The sequence below is a fragment of the Mauremys mutica genome, chromosome 4 (assembly GCF_020497125.1).
Source record: "Mauremys mutica isolate MM-2020 ecotype Southern chromosome 4, ASM2049712v1, whole genome shotgun sequence".
NCBI classification, from domain to species: domain Eukaryota; kingdom Metazoa; phylum Chordata; order Testudines; family Geoemydidae; genus Mauremys; species Mauremys mutica.
The window spans coordinates 54,456,551-54,469,881 of record NC_059075.1 but is presented as its reverse complement, the minus strand read 5'-3'; the positions used below and the strand labels follow the sequence as shown (position 1 = coordinate 54,469,881).

Genomic DNA, 13,331 nt, shown 5'->3' with positions numbered 1-13,331 from the left:
TTGCATAGCAAGATTTTAAATTGATAAAATTGAATGTGCAGATATGAAGAATGAGTGACATTGTTTCATAGAAAACTGATGAAAAATAACTGCATGCATACAGAATCTATCAATTTTCCTGTGACAGTAATGGAACTGTTAGCATACTATCAGAGGGGGTAGCCTTGTTAGTCTGGATCTGTAAAAAGCAACAAAGAGTCTTGTGGCACCTTATAGACTAACAAATGTATTGGAGCATAAGCTTTCACATGCGTCTGATGAAGTGGGTATTCACCCATGAAAGCTTATGCTCCAATACATCTGTTAGTCGTTAAGGTGCCACAGGACTGTTTGTTGCTTGTTAGGCCTGGTCTACACTAGGCGTTTAAACCGGTTTTAGGAGCGTAAAACCGATTTAACGCCACACCCGTCCACACTGAGAGGCCCTTTATATCGATATAAAGGGCTCTTTAAACTGGTTTCTGTACTCCTCCCTAACGAGAGGAGTAGCTCTAGTATCGGAATTACCATATCGGATTAGGGTTAGTGTGGCCGCAGATCGACAGTATTGGCCTCCGGGTGGTATCCCACAGTGCACCACTGACTGCTCTGGACAGCAATCTGAACTCGGATGCAGTGGCCAGGTAGACAGGAAAAGCCCCGCGAACTTTTGAATATTTCCTGTTTGCCCAGTGTGGAGCTCCGATCAGCACGTGTGGCGATGCAGTTAAAAATCAAAATAAAGAAAGAGCTCCAGCATGGACCATGCGGATGTGATTGCTGTAAGGGCAGGCAAATCTGTTCTATCAGCGCTCCGTTACAGAAGACGAAATTCAAAATCATTTTTAAAAAATCTCCAGACAGACGCCATAGCAGGGACTCAGAGCACTGCTGCGTGACAAGCGTAATGGAAAGTCAAAGAATCAAATGGACGCTCATGGACTGGAGGACTCAAGCTATCCCACAGTTCCTGCAGTCTCTGAAAAGCATTTGCATTCTTGGCTGAGCTCCAAATGCTTCTATGGTCAAACACAATGTCCGCGGTGGGTCAGGGCATAGCTCAGCAATTTACGCACCCCCCCCACCCACCCCCAGAAGTGAAAGGCAAAACAATTCTCTCTTGACTCTTTTACATGTCACCCTATCTTTACTGAATGCTGCAGATAGACACGATGCTGCAGCACTCAACACCAACATCCTTGCTCCCCCCCCGCCATGGGTGGCTGATGGTGCAATAAGACTGATATCCATCGTCATCATCAGCCTATTGGCACATGGGGCAGTGCAAAAGGACTGGTAACCATGCCGACTAGCATCCGTGAGGTCGATCAAGGGCACCTGGCCCTAATTTTTCCTGGTAGATGGTGCAGTATGGCTGGTAACCGTCCTCATCATAGCAACAGGGGGCTGAGCTCCATCAGTCCCCACCCTTCATGTGTAAAGAAAAGATTCTGTTCTGCCTGGACTATCATAGCAGTGGGATGCTGGGCTCCTCTCCCCCACACTGCTTAATGTCCTGTCTGGACTATCATAGCAGCTGGAGGCTGCCTTCCCCTCATTTTATCTCACTAACAAGTCACTGTTTCTTATTCCTGCATTCTTTATTACTTCATCACACAAGTGGGGGGACAATGCTACGGTAGCCCAGGAAGGCTGGGGGAAGAACGGAATCAACAGGTGGGGTTGTTGCAGGAGCACCCCCTGTGAATAGCATACAGCTCATAATTTCTGCGGGATCTGACACAGAGCAGCTGTGCTCTCTGGTTCTATGATACAGTGGTTCTCTAGTACACTTGCCCATATTCTAGGCAGGACTGATTCTATTTTTAGATACCAAAAAGGAGGGATTGACTCAGGGAGTCATTCCCAATTTTGGCTTTTGCGCCCCTGGCTGATCTCAGCCAGGGGCACTTATGACAGCAGCAAATGGTGCAGTGCAAAAGGACTGGTAACCATGATCATCTTATTACCAATTTATGGTATGGTAGATGGTACAGTATGGCTGGTAACCATCTCTGCTGTCATGCAAAAGCAAAAGCATGCTGCTATATAGCGCTGCTGAATCGCCTCTGTGAGCGGCATCTAGTACACATACGGTGACAGTCACAAAAGGCAAAACAGGCTCCATGATTGCCATGCTATGGCATCTGCCAGGGCAATCCAGGGAAAAAAGGCGCGAAATGCTTGTCTGCCGTTGCTTTCCCAGAGGAAGGAGTGACTGACGACATTTACCCAGAACCATCCGCGACAATGATTTTTGCCCCATCAGGCACTGGGATCTCAACCCGGAAATTCCAAGGGGCGGGGGAGGCTGCAGGAACTATGGGATAGCTACGGAATAGCTACCCACAGTGCAACGCTCCAGAAATCGACGCTAGCCTCGGACCGTGGACGCACACCACCGATTTAATGTGTTTAGTGTGGCCGCGCGCACTCGATTTTATACAATCTGTTTTGCTAAACCGGTTATGTAAATTCGGAATAATCCCGTAGTGTAGACGTACCCTTAGTATACTGTAAGTCCTTTGGGCTTGATTTTCATCTCACACAATAGCAGATGAAGAGTCACCCCACTAAAATCAATGAAATTATACTATTTATTTATTTATTTATTTGTCTTTTCATACAGGACACCATTCTGCTAGATGTTGCACAAAGACAGGAAAAAAAAATTGTCCAGGCCTAGGGTTTTCAAATGTAGTTAAATAGTAAAAAGGTTGCAGTTCTTCAAAGAACTATATCCTTTTATGATCTACCTTTGTATGACAAACAAAAAAAAGTGATATTTTATGATCTACATGTGTATATTCTTGGTTCAGGTACTCCACAAAGATGAAGGGCATTGTTTTAGGGGGAAAAATTGTGTAGCTGTCTGATCCAGTGGCTGTTGTTTGCTCATAGTGGGATACAAGTGCCTGCTTAAAGGATCAGAAGATGTACATCTTCAGTTCCTGAATGAGCTCAACCAATGCTTATCACCTTACAGTCTTCCTTCTCCTTATAATTCTATGCTCAATACATTTACAATCTTGTACTCACGAGGCTGCAGTAACTTTCTATAGAGCAGATTTAACATCACAGATAAGGAATTCAGAAGTTTGATGGGAGGAGATATTATTATTTATTATTATTGTAGTGCCTAGGAGCCCCAGTCTGGGGCTACAGCTCCACTGTGCTAGGTGCTGCACAAACACTGAACAAAAATACGATCCCTGTCCCAAAGAGCTTCCAATCTAAGAATAAGACGAGAGAACAGATGGATACAGACAGAGTGTGAGGGAGTGTAAGGAAACAATGAGACAGTATTAGTCAGCATGGTAGGCTGTATTCTTAGCACACCAGCAGTTGAACCATTGACAGGTTTTGATATTATTAGAAATATATATTATTTCCAACAGGGAGAAAACTGTGTGAGTAATGCATGGAGATGAATTTTGTGTGGCTGCTTTTTTGTGAAATGCCCATGAAAAAATTATGAAATTATTGAATTTATTCCTCATTCAAAATTACACTGGTCTACAATTTTTGAGACGTCGTCTGCTTCAGAGATAAAATGTGGTATTTATTATGTATTTTGATGTGCTGAATTCAAATATGACAATTAAAACAACTGATTGGCTACTGTTTCTAAGATATTTAAGTTTTTACATTTGATGTCTATGTATTTTGTGTAGATGGTGGAGTTTTAATCATAAATTGTAAACCTAGGTCTTTTCATGTGTTTATGGTTGCTTTACATGATAATATTTCACCTGCCCTGTTTATGTAACACTTTAAAAATCAGCAAAAGGGTTATATAAATAAAATTTATTATGAAACAAAAGGCAAAAAACTATTATGTACATAGTTTAGTCTTATTCAGTGTCTATTCGGCGCTTCTTGGCTTGTCTCTTGTATTCATTAAATGGAGCATCTCTTGTCACTGTCCAGCAATAGTCTGCAAGCATTGATGGGCTCCATTTGCCCTGATAGCGTTTCTCCATTGTTGCAATGTCCTGGTGAAATCGCTCGCCGTACTCGTTGCTCACTGCTCCGCAGTTCGGTGGAAAAAAATCTAGATGAGAGTGCAAAAAATGTCTCTTTAGTGACATGTTGCAACCAAGGCTTTTGTATGCCTTGAGGAGGTTTTCCACCAACAACCTGTAGTTGTCTGCCTTGTTGTTTCCGAGAAAATTTATTGCCACTAACTGGAAGGCTTTCCATGCCATCTTTTCCTTGCCACGCAGTGCATGGTCAAATGCATCATCTCGAAGAAGTTCACGAATCTGAGGACCAACAAAGACACCTTCCTTTATCTTAGCTTCACTTAACCTTGGAAATTTTCCACGGAGGTACTTGAAAGCTGCTTGTGTTTAGTCAATGGCCTTGACAAAGTTCTTCATCAGATCCAGCTTGATGTGTAAGGGTGGTAACAAAATCTTCCTTGATTCATCAAGTGGTGGATGCTGAACACTTTTCCTCCCAGGCTCCAATGACTGTCGGAGTGGCCAATCTTTCTTGATGTAGTGGGAATCTCTTGCACGACTATCCCATTCGCAGAGAAAACAGCAGTACTTTGTGTATCCAATCTGCAGACCAAGCAAGAAAGCAACAACTTTCAAATCGCCACAAAGCTGCCATTGATGTTGGCCATAGTTTATGCACCTCAAAAGTTGTTTCATGTTGTCATAGGTTTCCTTCATATGGACTGCATGACCAACTGGAATTGATGGCAAAACATTGCCATTATGCAGTAAAACAGCTTTAAGACTCGTCTTCGATGAATCAATGAACAGTCTCCACTCATCTGGATCGTGAACGATGTTGAGGGCTGCCATCACACCATCGATGTTGTTGCAGGCTACAAGATCACCTTCCATGAAGAAGAATGGGACAAGATCCTTTTGACGGTCACGGAACATGGAAACCCTAACATCACCTGCCAGGAGATTCCACTGCTGTAGTCTGGAGCCCAACAGCTCTGCCTTAACTCTTGGGTAGTTCCAAATCCCTGACAAGGTCATTCAGTTCACCTTGTGTTATGAGGTGTGGTTCAGAGGAGGAGGATGGGAGAAAATGTGGGTCCTGTGACATCCAACCCTAATAATCTATGATTCTATGATTGATGGTTCAGGACCAGAAGTTTCATCCTCTTCCTCGTCTGACTCAAGTGAGAATGATTCTGGTGCATCAGGAACTGGCAGTCCTTCTCCGTGGGGTACTGGGCGTATAGCTGATGGAATGTTTGGATAATGCACAGTCCACTTTTTCTTCTTTGACACACCTTTCCCAACTGGAGGCACCATGCAGAAGTAACAATTGCTGGTATGATCTGTTGGCTCTCTCCAAATCATTGGCACTGCAAAAGGCATAGATTTCCTTTTCCTGTTCAACCACTGGTGAAGATTTATTGCACAAGTGTTGCAGCATATGTGTGGGGACCACCTCTTGTCCTGATCTCCAGTTTTGCAGCCAAAATAAAGGTGATAGGTTTTCTTAACCATAGTGGTTATACTGCGCTTTTGTGATGCAAAAGTCACTTCACCACAAACATAGCAGAAGTTAACTGCACTGTTCACACAAGTACGAGGCATCTTTGCTCACTTTGGCTAAACAGAAATGTGTCCCTTTGCAAAATCAAACACTGACAAATAAGAGAGCACGACACTGTATGATTTCTAGAGATGATATAGGGCAATTTGTTCAGCAGAGTGATGTAAGCTTCGTTATGATTGCATCATCCATGACTTCTAGGAATAACATGATGCAATTCATATCATGTATGACGCAATACCAGCTTCAGATTGCATCATTCATTGTTTTGCCTAAAAAGCAAGTACTGTCCAAACCCAGTCATAGATTTATTCATAGATCCAGTCAAAGATGTATTTTAGTCATTTCTGGTTTAAATTGAGATCCCTTCCCTTTGTAACTCACTTATCCTCCGCTATTCCCAAGTCAAGGATCGTATATACTGACCCAATAGCATACCTTGAAAACTAGAGCCAATCAACAATTTTAAGCATCATTTTCGTTCTCAGTGACCCAGAATTAGTAAAGTTTGACTACATTTATTTCAGAAGCATTTTGCCTGTAGAGCAGTGTTATTAGTCAGTTTCTTCAGTGAATAATTCTCTGTGACTATTTGCAAACAGTTGCATATATTTGAACTCGGCATTGTGTCAGGTAGTTATAAAAGTCACTTGGTATTGTTTTTATTTCCTCATTGGATGAGTTTTATAACTAATCAGTGTGCAGATCAGAATTGCCTATTTGGTTGTAAAAGGCTCAATTCAAAATTTGCAGTGTTTTTATTCAATTATGAAATTTCCAATTTCTTCTCAGAGGATACTCAGGTTTAAATTTAGTTTTTCATGAGGATTTGCCAAGAGAGAGAAGATTGCCCAAAGGGACTGTCTGTGACTCCATTTTAAGGCTGTATAATGCCTGAGGAATTTACACCTGTTACTCGGTTGGTGAAATCTAATTATAGAAATCAGAACCAGTTTGGGGTTTGTGCCCTACTTCTTAACAGTCTGCCCTGAGGTTGGTGTCCTTGCTTGTGAGCCACTCTAGACAGCATGACAGAAGGAACCTGCACTGAACAATGTGTCACTGAATATTCCTAGATATATTAAGTAAATAAAGTTGCAACCTAGTTAAACCACATCCATTGCCTCTAGCCTTTCTTTCTGTGTTGCTAGGACAAGAAGTTAAGTATATGTAAGTTAGCTCACTTACTTGTAGTTCTCCTAAGTGAAACTGAGACTTGACTGATTCCACACAAAAAAGTCCTATATGATTAATTGCAAATGCATAGTAGGGAACTATTTTACTTTAAAATGTTTTATATTATGATGCATAGAGTTTTAGCTTTAGCAAAAGACACCCTTTGTAATTTCTTTTTCTTTCTGAAAGCTACATTTTTCTTAAAGAAATATGGGGGAGGAATTGAAGGATTTTTTTTGTAAATATACAGGACAGCCTACTTTTGTCTAAGGTATGTTTCTCTTCCATGAGTCTTTCTTTTGTATATTTTGCAGGAGGACAATGACATGGCAAATAAAAGCCTGATTTTTGCAAACATGCATGCCAGTAACTTATGTGAAATGAACTGTTTACTTACCAGAGAAGTCAAGTCATTATATGAATAAAGTTACTTGCATGTTTCAGCGTTTGCAAGAATGTATCCTGAAACACTGCAATAATTAAAGATCTCCATGAATTTTGTCTGCTATGACATCAATCCTTTTCGGAACATAAAAACTCACTGCTCTTTGTGCATATTAGATTTTCATCTCCAAATTTGTGCTTGCTTGAACCTTGCTTGTTCTGTTTCATGAATGCAAAGTACATTTCTTTCATAATCATACACATCAAGTGTACTCTTTTCAAATAAGTGTTCTGGTTCATTTCACATATATATTTTTAAACACATTCCTCCCCATAAATACAGCCATTTTTAAAGAGGCAAGATCAGCTACTGATGTCCCCTTGTCTATCTTAGTTTGTAATTTATTTTTATGTAAAAATATATCAAGAATGAATGGAAAGCAAGAAGGGAAAACTGATTAAATATAAAATGTTCTCTTTAGCATTGAAGGACCTGTTCTGAAATGTAAGCAAAGCTGCTAAAGAGTTTAATCAACCAAATAAAAAACTAATACAAATAGGCAAGGATCACAGCATGAGCAAAGGAAAGTTTAAAGACCCCATATTCCTGTTAATCCTGCTTTATTCAAGCTGTGTGGTCTTCCATTCTCCATGATAAAACCCTGAGTGTAACCTATGGCAAGGACTTTAAGATTATGGTTGGCCCAGCTCTTTCAGCTTTCACCCCCCACTTCATTTTAGCAGTCATTTTCCTTTACCCTGCAAGATACCCTTACCCTGACTCGTCATGTGCATATTGGTACCATGGCTGAAACATCAGATTTTACCTCATAGATGATTTGGCTGCAGAGGAAATTGTTTCTGTGTGGCCTGTGCTGCCTTTCTCATTTTCCCACAGACTCATCATCTCTGAAGTGCTACTGCCCTGATATGGGCAATCTAGAATTTTTAGTCTGCATCTGTCATGCAGCAGTAAAATACACTGTACTCCATAAGGGTGACTATGGTGTTGAAAGTAATCCAAAATACTGAGATTCATTGGGAGGGAGAATTCTAGTAAGCACTTATGCTTGACAACTCCTGTGGGGGAAAGTGGCCATTAGATTGGACGTAATATGGCAATGAAGCACTCCAAAATTAGGAAATGCTCAGAAGTAAGCTTGTCTGCGCAACTTGATCCAGCCCCAGGTGTTTCTATACCCTACAATGGAGGGTGGACTTTTTACTAGTGCCTAAGGGATTAATTATCTCCCATTTTCAAAAGTGATTTCGTAATTTAGGAAAGTCAGTGGGACTTAGGGTCCTAAGTCACTTGGGTGCTTCAGAAAATTTTACCAACAGACTCTAATTACATAAGATACCACTTTTTTGCAGGATCGATACCTCATTCATTGCAAACTGTGGACAGTGAATGAGGCATAGTTGCAAGAAAAGAAGAATGTTCTCTTGTGTTTATGGCACTGAATTGGAAGCAAGGAGTTGAGTTCAGCAGGACCGACTGAAAATTTTCCTTCAAAACTGTCTTTGGATGGAAATTGTGTTTTTGACTGATTTTTTTCCCAAGAAGTGTCTGCTTTCCATGACTTTTTGTCAAAAAGTTGAAATTTTCCAGACCGCCTTTCCCACCTATACCCTGACCAGCTGTAGTTATATACCTGGCCCTGCCACGGACTCCTTATGAGGTTTCATACATATTAACTCAAGGTTTATGTGGTTGCTACTGAATTGGATAATAGTCTGTTAATTTTTAATATTTTTGCTCTGGGCTGGCTGGTGCTTTACAAGGACAATAAGTTGGCAACAGTCCTTGCCTTGAACAGTTTACAATCTAAGGGCTTGATTTGGCAACTCCTACTAAGTTATAGCTTAATCCATGAGTAGTCCCACTGAAATCAGTGGAGTTAGCAGAATTTGAGATTGTTATGCATGCTACATGTAACATGGAGAAACATTTAAAAAGTCAATTGGTGGGGGAAGTTGATCACCTTTAGTTCTCTTTACAATGACATCCATGTATATCGAAAGCAGGATTTTTAGGGGCAAATTTTTATAGTTGTCTCAACCACACTGCCGCTGTTATGAACACAGTTTTTCACCCATATTTAATTGCAAGTGCAAGTGTTTGCATTTATATTTCTAATTATCTGGCTCCAATATATCTGGGTGCCTAAACCTGTCATTTACATCTGTGTAATTATAATCCATTTAGAAAAATGTGTGTCTATATATTCCTATATTTTGTCCCAGCAGTACAGAGCCACGTTTTTAGCATTTATTGCTATTGAGATATCACACTGCATAATAGTGATATTATGGAATAGTGGAAATCTGAGGAGAGCTAACCTTTCAATGTGGAAACAAGTGTGCAATCACCAACTGGAAGCTTCTTGTTGCGGTTTCCCTATGTCCTCTTCCACTTGGTTCCCCCAAAACTCTGTGAGTTGAGTCTTGTTACTTAAGTTCCTTTATTTGGCATACAGCAAAGCTTCCCTGAGTTTATCAGACTTAAATGCAGGGGGTCTTTGCAACAAAACTTTTCCTTATGTACAGTTTTCTATCAAGTCTCAGGCTGCCACTAATACTTCCCCGGAGAGTCCTTAAGGACCTCAGTTATCTACTCCATTCCTCCAGTACCTTGAAAGCCTCCTTAAATTTAAACCTTTCCAATGCTATTGCTTAATTGCTGGGTTGTGATCCTTGACAGTAAAACTACACGTATAATAAACTATGCATTATCTGCTACAGATTAATGGAGTCTGCGTCTCAGCACTATGTTGGGGTTTCCCCAAAACTTCTACCACTCAGTTCCCCAAAAACTCATTTTAACCCCAGTCTTATCACTTGGGTTCCTTTATCTGGCACATAGCAAAACTTCATTGAGTTGATCAGACTCAACCATAGGGGGTGGATGCAGAATACATTACAAATCCAGAGTTATACAACAAAACTTTCATACATTTCTTATATATATTTCTGCCAACTCTTGTTCTTATCTATAGATTGCATAATACACTTCATGAATGGGTTAGTTAATTTTCAGGAACCAATCCCTGTACGGCGTGCTCTGTCCATGTGCTGTTCATGCATAATCTGACCTCTTATCTTACATTTAGGCTTGTTTAGGATGTTCCTGCTGGTCTTAGTCATCCTGACTCCAGAATACTACTTGTTATGACTACTTCACTTTCCCGGTCAGGCTCACTAAGAAATGAGGCAAGTTACATATGTCAAGTTACTTATGTCAAGCCTGGCCTACATTTGTCATCCCCAGTTGCTATTGGCAAGTAGCTAACCAGTTTGGTGTGGTGAAAATAATTTTTTTTCTCACATAGACAAAGCCTTATCTAGAAAGACTACCCTTTGGCCATTGTAACTCATTTATATAATCAAGATGCCATTTTTTTTTCAAATGGCTATTTGAGGTGATGATGGTGGTATGGGGAGTATAAAACTCCATTAGTGAAATACCGGCTCAGTTGAAATCAAAGGGGATTTTGCTGTTGACTTCAGAGGGATCAATTCACTCTAAGCCCCAGTCACAACTCTGAATCTTCTCTTTACAAGAAAAATGGAAAAAAAAAAGTCTCTTCCTTCTCCCCACTCTCAATTTAGCAAGTGTATTTCCATATTAGAAGTATCAGAGGGGTAGCCGTGTTAGTCTGGATCTGTAAAAGCAGCAAAGAATCCTGTGGCACCTTATAGACTAACAGACGTTTTGGAGCATGAGCTTTCGTGGGTGAATACCCACTTCATTGGATGCAAGCGATGTCTTGCATCCGATGAAGTGGGTATTCACCCACGAAAGCTCATGCTCCAAAACGTCTGTTAGTCTATAAGGTGCCACAGGATTCTTTGCTCCATATTAGAAGACATTTGGACTCAAATTTAGCTTAAACACAAATAGTTATATAGCAACAGGTCAGTAGGATAGGTCTATCTCTAGTTTCAGTACACAAGGCCTTTTTTTTTTTTTGCTAAAGATTTTGCCTTACTTAATTGTAGATTCTCAATTTTAAAAGCCGAGTGAAACTTTTCAAATTACAGTAGTTGATTACTTTTTGATATAATGTGCCAAACGGGTTTTAAAATCTGATCTGTGTTTTTCATGGATGCCATATTTAACAGTTGTAGGTTGTTCTTAAAATGACAAACAAATACACTTTTAATTTCAGTGCCTGGTATGAGAACAGAAATACGTATAGGTATGTCACCGTTTTGTAGATCTTTACTGGCATCTTGTCACTACACTATAATTTTCTTTCATTCATTCTCAAGTTGTCTGCTCATGCTAAATTTGGTTATAAAGTTAAGCAATCAGTCCTTGTTGAGGTCACTTTATAAATAAGATTTCCTGAAAGAAGTGTCTGCAGGCGAGTTTGTTCTGTAATTATTTGAGCATTTAGAGTAGAAAATCTCAAAGGTGAAGGAGACATTTATGTGAAACCAAATCTCTTCACAAAATGCATTTTTGTTTCGCTGCAGACCGTTGTCTGTCTGACAAAGACTTTGTAGCTTCTGATGTTGATATGGTAGGCCTCTTGTGCCCTCAGCAGATTTGTGCAAAGGAACAATAATAATTTTGTCATTGTATAGAGAGATCCTAATTAACCTTTTCAGTAACTAATAGTTCAGTATTGATTTGGTTTTTGGTATTCTACTTTTTGTGGTAAGTATATATCAAGGTGAATTGATTTAAATCAAGGCAATTTAAGTCACCAAGTAGAAAGCCTCAATGTAGATCATCAATTTAAATCAACTTTTGCATATCGGTTATTTTCTAAAGAACGGTGCATTTTCATTGGTTGATATAACCATTAAAACATGTTGATTTACAATTATATAGAGCCTTAAGACTAGATTTGGTACATCTTTTTGCTACCTCGGAGGGTACACTATAACTATACCTTTATAGCTTAATATTTTTGGATTCTTATTAATTGTACATTTTAGTATGTTAGAAAGTGGTGAATGGTATTTTGCTTACTTACAAGATAATTAACTTTTTGCTCATGATTTGTGTCGAGCTGCATTGGGATGGTAACTGGAATTTAATTAAACACACAAAACAGCATATACAATTTAAGCAAAGCAATCCAAATGTTTTGGATTCATTAACTTCTCTTAACAAAACATGTTTCACATTTACAACTAAATTATAATAAGGTTAGGCCTTAACGTGTTTTTTTATTGAAGTCAGATTTTATTTGAAACAGGTTTATTTTTAAAAAGAAAAAATATTATATGTTAAACAAAATAAAAAATCATATATATATTTATATGTGTATATAGCAGGGTATATACAAAATAAAAAATGATATATATGATTTTTTATTTTGTATATATAAATCTGATTTTTTATTATTTAAAAAAAATCAGTTCTCTACCCTGCTATATACACATTTAAACACAGTATTTATTATTTCATTTAGTACAATATATTTCTTTTGCATAAAATAAAACTAAATTTGAAAATAACATTGAATAAATAATTGTTTACTAAAGAATATCTTGAAACTCATTTTATACTAACTATTCCAGTTTCTGTTTAAAAAGCTCTGCAAATGCCAAACTACATTATTTGTATTCCATATAATAGTTTATATGTGAAAATATGTTTAAAAATGAAACATTCACTGTTTAATCCATTAGTGAGTGAGTTCTAATTGTTCACTTTGAGTTTCAATTTAATTAAAATTTATGGTATTTCAGCATATTGCAGTTGCAAGTTGATAGGATCTCTATAGTGAACAGTTTTCTTAGGTTTGTAACTCCGCTATTTAAAATGTAATGCTAAAATGTGCTCTAAAGATTCCCAGTCTAATTAAATATAGATGAGAATTAAATATTTGTGTGTGCATGCTCTAATATTAACACTCTCTCGCCGTTTGAAGCATCCAGGCAGGAGACGAGTCACGTGCTAATTGTATACTAGGAAATTGCCATTAGAAACAACAGATGTCATTGTCTCAGAACTGTTCAGTGATTCTGTGAGCTAAGTGTAATAGCTGTTTTTTTGTGAGTGTAATTTTTCACCAGTTCAATTTGTACAACTCCTCTTTCCCTTTTATACCACAGTAGAAGCAAAATTATTGAGAAGGTGTGTAACTTAAAAGTACATCATTAATTTAAAAAAAAATCTCAAAGGAGTCTCGGTTCTATATCTACCCTTATGTTCTCTAACAATGTGATTTTTACTATCATAGAATCATAGGGCTGGAAGGGACCTCTAGAAATCATCTTGTGCAGCCCCCCTGCCCTGA

The 13,331-nt window shown here is 38.8% G+C and overlaps 1 protein-coding gene across 8 annotated transcripts in view; it reads left to right on the top strand.

The window, feature by feature from the left end:
- The window catches only part of DPH6 (diphthamine biosynthesis 6), a 403,785-nt gene that overhangs the window by 68,109 nt on the left and 322,345 nt on the right, over positions 1 to 13,331 (top strand). The gene's annotated exons all lie outside the window — the stretch shown is intronic.